The 8,319-nt window shown below is 38.2% G+C and overlaps 1 non-coding gene across 1 annotated transcript; it reads right to left on the reverse strand.

Moving 5' to 3' along the window:
* Positions 1 to 8,012: 8,012 nt before the first annotated feature.
* LOC148846215 (small nucleolar RNA R71) lies at positions 8,013 to 8,119 on the reverse strand. Its single transcript, XR_016102640.1, has one exon. It is a non-coding gene; the product is annotated as a small nucleolar RNA R71 (small nucleolar RNA).
* Between the last annotated feature and the right edge of the window lie 200 nt (positions 8,120 to 8,319).

Raw genomic sequence — 8,319 nt, forward strand, 5'->3', positions numbered from 1 at the left:
AAAATTGTTTATGACTGCACAGATAACTGAGAACCAATAGGTTCATGACCATTGTCTAAAGATGATGGGTTATATGACTCTCTGAGTGGATAGGGTTAAGACCCTATCCTATCTACTAATCCATCTTAGAATTCGCCCCATATTTAACTCATTATATTATCCCAGTTCGAAATGGGCTTTAGGGCCATTAAGGTAATGTGCTCACTTAGCCTTCCTAACTGCTGCCTAGTTGGGCATTATTGTATGGCATGGGACCCAAGCATTGATCTACACATCAGCTACATGGGTTCGGCCCAGCCTTTGTTACAAGGCCTGGCCGAATACACTGTTATGGACAGTGCACCCTCTAAAACCCATCAAGTGTGCTCTATGGGCACAACATTGACCCTAAGTGGTCCCTTGGCCAAGCCACATTGTAACACCCAAGAACTGTGGGCAAATGCAAGATTAGCCCATTAGGTATTATCCTCAATGGTCTTACACTCAACCTCTCAGCCCATAATGATCAAACGCTGCCCAAGAAGAGAGGACCTCTCCCTCGGCTGCAAGGAACAGTGTTGCACTCTCTACTTATATGGGTCCCGGGAATTAAAACCTTTTGCAAACATTTTGGAAATCATAATATATATACTTTTATATCTCATATAAAATATATTTTGCAAGACAAATCTCAATGATTGAAATCGGCTACCGGTAGTCTTGGTTTCCATCAGAGAGAGTGCATCCCCGATCATTACCTTTGTCTGACAAAGGAGCTGATCATATCACTATGATTACCCACTTAAATGAATTCTCAGACTATCCCAACATACCCAGGTTTTGATCCCCGCTAAGGATCTCACTGATTGGTATATCAAAGACAACCCAATCCGACACCTAGTGTAGTATAATAATCGAGTTTAGGGGTCGGGTGTAACTTTCCAGTTTTGCCCATTAATCTCCAAGGTCCAGGGCAATACTGGAAATCTGGTCTGGTTCCAAGATTTAATTAATCCTACACTATATGTGCCTAGGGTCTCACCCTGGCAGATGAGATAGGCCACCCCAACTGACTTGGTGGAACATCAGTGTGAGCCTTATTAGGATAGGTCTCCCCAGACCGACCGACTGGCTGTGAACATTCTAAACTAACACGAGTCTCATTAAGTGTCCAGTTTAAGGGTATTACACAGAAACATACCTAGGGAACATGAATCAAATATGTACTTTTATTCATTTACAATAAACTCATAACGTACATCATTCTGATTGAAGCTAAGGGCATACAAAAACTGTCTAACACCTCTCCCTAATCTTGGTTTCAGATTTGGTCCAGTTTGTTTCAAGAATGAACCTTGAAAAGTGCAATTTTTCTAAATCAGGGAATAGGATTCCCGGAAGGGAGTAAGAAATTTTTGAAATTTTTCCCCACCACCTTGCATGGTTCGGCCATCCATATGATGGTTCTCCTTCCCTTTAGTGGTATCAGAGCCAGTTTTATGTGTTGAACCAAATATGGATCAGATCTAAATCTGCGCAAATGAGCAGAAATTGTTCCACCCAATTTATGCAAGTTTACTATTTTTTTGAGAAATCGGTTCTCAGTATAGGGCATGCAGATCTGAAATTAGTTCTTTATTATTCTTTAATGATTATGGAATGGTTCTGTAATTGTTTCTTGGATTCTTGGGCTGTTGTGTGATGGAGATCGAATTCTTTAAAGGTGGAAAGATTTGCGCACCCTGCAATTTTTCATTCTATTCATTTTGGTCTATAAGTAATTTTTTTATTTTTAGACAAAATGTATAGGATTTGATGTGATGTAATTAATAAAAAAATAGTTTTTTCTATTTTTTTCACGTCTGAAGACTTGCTGGAGCGCATGGAGTAAGAAAAGACCTTTGTAGTTAAAGAAACTGCAATCTGCGATTTACAAATGTCGAATTCACTATCTACGATTAACCCTTTGTTTTGCAGGTTTCGAATCACACGTACATCCCTCAGATATGTTTTCTTGTTGGTTCTTGATTGTCTTTAATTGGCTGTAATTAATTTTATATCACAATCTTGAATTAAATCTTGAATTGGACACCAAACCCTAGGCCAATTTTCATATGATTTGGTTCAAACTGGTTGGACCGAACCTGTGGTTCAATAGGGGTCTGTTCTTAGCCCCAAATTCTGATTTGGGGCAGGGGTTTGATGGTACATTACAAGATGCAATTTGGCTCTCCCTGTAAAACCCAGTTTTGTTATGTTAAAACTACATTAGCCCTAATTCAGCATAAAACCTATATGGGTCGAACTAGCTCTTGTAGCTCAGCCCATATACCTACATAATGTTATATAATAGTATTATGGTATTTAATGGGCTGATATTGATTTAACTTAATTAATTTAGGGTTTAGAGTTGTTTTAATTGATTGGATCAATTATTTGGTAGTTTCATGCATGTGATGTCCTATGTACATGGGCCATAAGCACTTGGCACATGGTCATTCGTCAGTGGTTCTATATGCACACCATGGCTGAATACACATCATTGCCATGATACCCTAAAGATCATTGGGTGATCTCCCTTTTCAATGGGACCTATATCAGCTTACTCCCCAAGAGGAACCATGCGAAACCCTTGCCGTTTTGGGCCCATTTGAATTTGGCTTTAAGAAAGCCAGTGGGAGCCACTTTGGTTTGACCTAAATCAAATCTAGGGGCATAAAAACTTTTTCCCCTAGATATATAAGTGCTTGTGATAGGGAGATTCATATGATAAACTCTCTAAAGGCCTTTTGTCATTAGCATGAAGATGGGCTTATCAGTAATGAGGAGATGCACCATAAAATTGGGCTATCCATTTGCTAGTGAGTCTATTTGATTGCTTCATAAGATGATAGGGGCATCATAGACTGATGTAGGAGGGGTCTATCCTAAAAAGGAACTCTCTCATGGTACCTTGGCATTCATGAATATGACGGGTCTACATTTACTGGATAGAAAGGTTTAACCTAAAATGACGATGAACCTTGTCTGACAAAGGCCAAAGGGAAGGCTCATAAGATGAGTGGAAATGATCCTTCATAGAAAGTGGTGGGATTAGGTAGCTGAAACAGTTGGCTCAATGCATCGTATGTGATTTTCCACATTTCTAGAGATATAATCGTGTCTCCATCCCTGAGATGGGAGGGAAATCTCAAAGATGAAGAAATAGAAATGGAACATAGATTAAAAGCCTTTTCTATGTAAATAACATGAATCAATTTAGGTTGTGGACTAATAATTTGCATTGCCTTTTATCAGTAATGGCAAACGGACAATTTGCCAAATTGTTGGACAATAATAAGCTTAAGGCCCCAAACTACGCTGACTAGTTTCGTTACCTTATGCTGGTGCTAATGTTCGAGAAATTTGACAAGGTAGCGAAAAACCCTACACCAGAACGTCCAAGTGACAGGGCTTCCGAGGTGCAGAATAAGATCAATACAGAGACAATTCTCTTGCCCAGTGTTATATCATAGCCTCCTTAGACAATCTGATACAAAGACAATTCAATAAGATCAAAGTGTCCAAGGATATCATGGATAGTTTGAGGATGATGTATGAAGAGCAGAATAGTTCTACTCGACAAAAAGTCCAAAAATTCTTTATGATCATTCAAATGATTGAGAACCAATAGGTTCATGACCATTGTGTTAGGATGATGGGCTATATCAATGAACTAGAAGCTCTTGGTTCAGGGCTTGATGATGACACTAAAATTGATGTTGTTCTTAACTCTGCGCCACACTCCTTCAATCAGTTTATCATGAATTACAACATGAATAAGCTAAGGCCCTTCAATCAGATCAAGGAGGTAAATATCTGATGAACTTATAATTTATCTATAATTTTTTAGGACTTTAGCATGGATTTTTATGCCGATTTTATTAATTTTTGCCTTAATTTAGCTTAATGCTAAGAATAAGTTCAGGGATAATTAATCCAAGAAAAGGAAAGAAAAAGGCAAGAAAAGAAGGTTCAAAAAGACCAATTTCAGTCCAGCCCGGTCGTGGAAGCAAGAGAGAGCACTTTGGCCCAAGAAGAGCAAGTGAATTTCTTGAAAAAACCCAAGAAAAGAAAGCCTAGCTATGAGTAGAATTCGGCCCAGCAAGGAAGGCCCATTCTCAGCCCAAAAGAGCAGCTCAATGTATAGCTATCATGTGCTAAGAGAGAGCCTAAGTGCAGCCCAAATAGCAGCCCTTAGGAGGCTTTCAAGAGAGCTCTAGAAAGTTCAAGAAAGGGGTATAATACACCCCATTCTAGAGGATTCAAGAAGGGGCAAGAGCCCCCTTGAAAAACTATATAAGGAGGCCTCTAGGAGGGGGGAGAGGTGTTCAATTGCTTGAGAGGAAGGCTCTCCCACTCTTAGAGGTTCGGCCAACTTGAGAGAAGAGAAGAGAAGAAGGCTAGGCGCAAGGAAGAAGAAGAAGAAGGGCTGAAGGAAGTTCAAGACAAGCAAGTTAGAAGAGAAGGTGAGTTCGAATTGAGGGTTTGTGATTCAAAGATCTTTTGTAATAAATCAATTGTAGTTTCATTCTCTTTTGATTCGAATTCAGTTTCTTTGTTATATTTTCTTTCTTATTTCTCCTTTTTTCCATTCTTCCTTGATGTATTTCAACTTGTAAAATTTCAGTTCAGCAATCTAATTCTTTTTTATTCATTCAAATGGTCATGAATTGTACTTGAAGTTTCTTGAATAAGGGTGTTATTGTAGATTAATTCGGCCAACTAACCTTCAAAACTCAGATCTGAATTCTCAGATCTGAGATTGCAAGATCTGAATTGCTTGAAAGAGAATTCAGATCTGCAATTTTCAGATTGGCCGAATTAATCTACAGCTTGGAATTCCTAGAGTGCTTGAGAGAGACTCTAGGAATTCAGATCTACTATTCAAGAACTGAATTGAGTGCAAGGTTAGAGATAACTTGCACAATTCAGTTGGTGATCAATTCAGATTTGAATTGATGCCTTAGAAGTGTTTGAAGAAATGAATGCATGGGGATTAGATTCTTGCTAGAGATAGAAGAACCATCACTCATGCATAGGATGAACATGCACTTGAGAAAGGCTGTTCATGACCTTGGGGTTTCACCAACCCAAGGCTCAATCATGATTTATTCGAATGATCCAAATTGATAGATTGCTGAATTCTGAGACTGACATTTACAGCTTACTCTTCTAACCTGATTTGAAGGCAATTGGGCCAATGATTTAGATAGATTTTAATTTAGGATTTTTTAGCTTTCATTAAAGTTTTGATTTATTTGTTGATCAGATAAGAAGTGCTCAATTTAGTATTGGTAATTGTTTCCTAAATCCTCATGGGAATGATACTTCACTCACTACTTTATTACTTGAACGGCTAGTGCACTTGCTAGTGTCACAATGAGCCACACATCAAGTTTTTGGCGCCGTTGCCGGGGATTTAGGGAAACAATATTAGGAAACATTGAGCATTCTTAATCTGATCTCATTCAGCATTGCATTCATAGTTGGGTTAATTTGCTAACTTTTTCATTCCAGCTTGGACTGCAACTGCTGTACTACTGTAATTATGTTTTAGTAGATTAATTTCTCTTCCCTGTTTCAGTTTAATTTTAATAAAGGGAGACCTGTTTTCCTTTCTATCTTGAAGTTATTGTCTTCTAAAAGAAAAAAAAAATTTGAAAACATGAGTGTTGCAGATCTGAGTTGCATTCGGCACTCAGATCTGCTATAGCAGAACTGCAATACTCAGCAAAAAAAAAAAAATCTGTTCTCAGGGCTTTATTATTCTTTTCTTTCATTACAAAAAGAAAAAAAAATATATATTTAGATAGTGAAAAAAAAGAGAGAGAGAACCATATAACCGAAAGAATGGAAACCAAGGATTCGGATCAGAACTCAGATCTGAGTTCAGATCTGAGTTCTGCTGTAGCAGATTTGCAACAGTTCAGATCTGAGTTCCCTTGAACTCAGACCTGAACTGATATAAATTCAAAGGGTAATTGGGGGTTATCTTCACCCCAATACACCCTAGAACAAATCTGCTATCTCTATAAACAATTGGATAGCATTGGGTAAAGAAATTCAGATCTGAAATCACCCAGATCTGAACTGGGACTGTGAACAGAGCAGGATAGAGGGCAGACTTTGCAATGTTAGATAACTTGTACTATGATTTTTTTTTTTTTTTTTGATCTGATTTGGTTGAGAAAAAGTGTGTTTATTTTGAGGAAAAGAATAGCATGAGAGCTTTCAGATCTGAACTTCAAATCTGACTTTCAGATCTGAAACTCAAATCTGAATTTCAGATCTGAAACTCAAATCTGCTAGATTCAGATCTGAGTTCAGCTAATTGCAGGTCTGCATTCTGCTAGGTTCAGATCTGAAAGCTACTCAATTATGACTGATATTTTGATACATCAGACTTGTCTCATGGCTGAAAATGTAGCAAAGAATGAAAGAAATTTGATGTGAACTCAGACTTGGGGTCAGATCTGAGTTCAGTTGGTTGCAAATCTGCTAGGTTCAGATCTGAGTTCATCTGAACTCAGACCTGAACCTACTCAATTCTGATGAGAATTTGGCACCCCATTCACAATGTGAGATATCAGATTAGCTTCAGGGATCAAAGGGTAGCAAGGAATGAAAAATATTTGAAAGAATGATATGTAAGCCTTCAGATCTAAACCTCAGATTTGAGCTCAGATTTGAGCTCAGCTAGTTGCAAATCTGAATGCATGTGGGTTCAGATTTGAGTTCATCTGAACTCAAACTTGAACCCACTCTATTCTGATGTGAATTCAGGTAGTAACAGCACCATTTGATGCATCAGACTTGCCTCATTGATGAAATATAAGCCATGAATGGTAAAATCAGATCTGAATTACATGAGAATCTGAGGCAGTATGAGTACATGATCTGAAATTTCTTTGAACTTGATGTTTTGTTATCTTTTAAATCTCCTGCACCCGATCTGAATTGATATTTGGATTAGATCTCTTGCAGCAGTTAACAATACCAAACATTGCAGATCTGATTTTTCATGTCTTAGCAAGTGTTTGATATGCATAAGCTATACAGGTTTGGGCTTCAAATGTAGAGCTTAAAATCCTTAAACCAAGCCTAACTCTGATATCAGCCCTAACGCATCACAGATTTGGTAGATGTATATTTTAGTGTATACCAATGAGTGTGTATGAGATATACAGCTCAGATCTGAATTATTATTTGTTAATTTCTCTGGACTATCAATACCAAAGACTTGTAGATCTGAACTCAACTAAATTGGGTCTGAATTCAGATGTTGCAATCGATGGATGTAGATAAAGGAACCTTGAATAAGATGATTGGTTTAAATCTGCTTTTAGTATAATCGGCTTCATTTATTCATGATAGGATGTAGGTTTTTGTATTCCAATAATTCACTTTACATTTTCAGTGTGATAGGATTAGTTATTTATTTTCTTTTGTGAATATTGGCCTTTTTATTGCTTTGACCTTAACAGTTTATGACAAGCAGACCTGAACTGGAAGAGATCCTTTATGACCCAGAGATTGAACAGACTCTCCGTGTCCGTTTAAGAGCTGCTAGGCAAGTCAGACAAGAAGCACAAGAAGCTCAAGAAGCTCAAGAAATGGCTGAGCAGAGGACTATGATGGACTATGCCAAACCCACTCTCACTGGAGCTGCCTCCAGCATTATCAGGCCCATCATTGCTGCTAACAACTTTGAGATCAAACCTGCCATCATACAAATGATTCAAAACACGGTGCAATTCTGTGGATTGGCCCACAAAGATCCCAATGCACACATTTCTAACTTTTTAGAAATTTGTGACACCTTCAAACACAATGGGGTAAGTGATGACGCCATTAGGTTGAGGTTATTCCCATTTTCTTTGAAGGATAAAGCCAAAGCATGGCTGAATTCATTACCGGCAGGATCAATAGCTACGTGAGACGAAATGGCCAGCCGTTTTCTCTCTAAATATTTTCCCCCTTCTAAAACTGCTAAAATGAGGAATGACATCACTACTTTTTTCCAGCAAGAGGGGGAATCTTTATATGAGTCATGGGAACGATACAAGGAGCTGTTAAGGAGAGTTCCTCACCATGGCCTCCCCATTTGGCTGCAAGTGCAGACTTTCTATAATGGTCTTACTGACTCAAATAAGACCATATTAGATGCTGCAGCCAGAGGATCCATAAATAATAAAACTCCTGAGGTTGCCCATGCACTTATTGAGGAAATGGCAGCCAACAACTATCAATGGCATTCGGAAAGAACTCAAACTAGGAAGCAGCAAGGCTTGCATAATG

The sequence above is a fragment of the Nelumbo lutea genome, chromosome 7 (genome assembly GCF_056320005.1).
Source record: "Nelumbo lutea isolate HS-2025 chromosome 7, American lotus-T2T, whole genome shotgun sequence".
NCBI classification, from domain to species: domain Eukaryota; kingdom Viridiplantae; phylum Streptophyta; class Magnoliopsida; order Proteales; family Nelumbonaceae; genus Nelumbo; species Nelumbo lutea.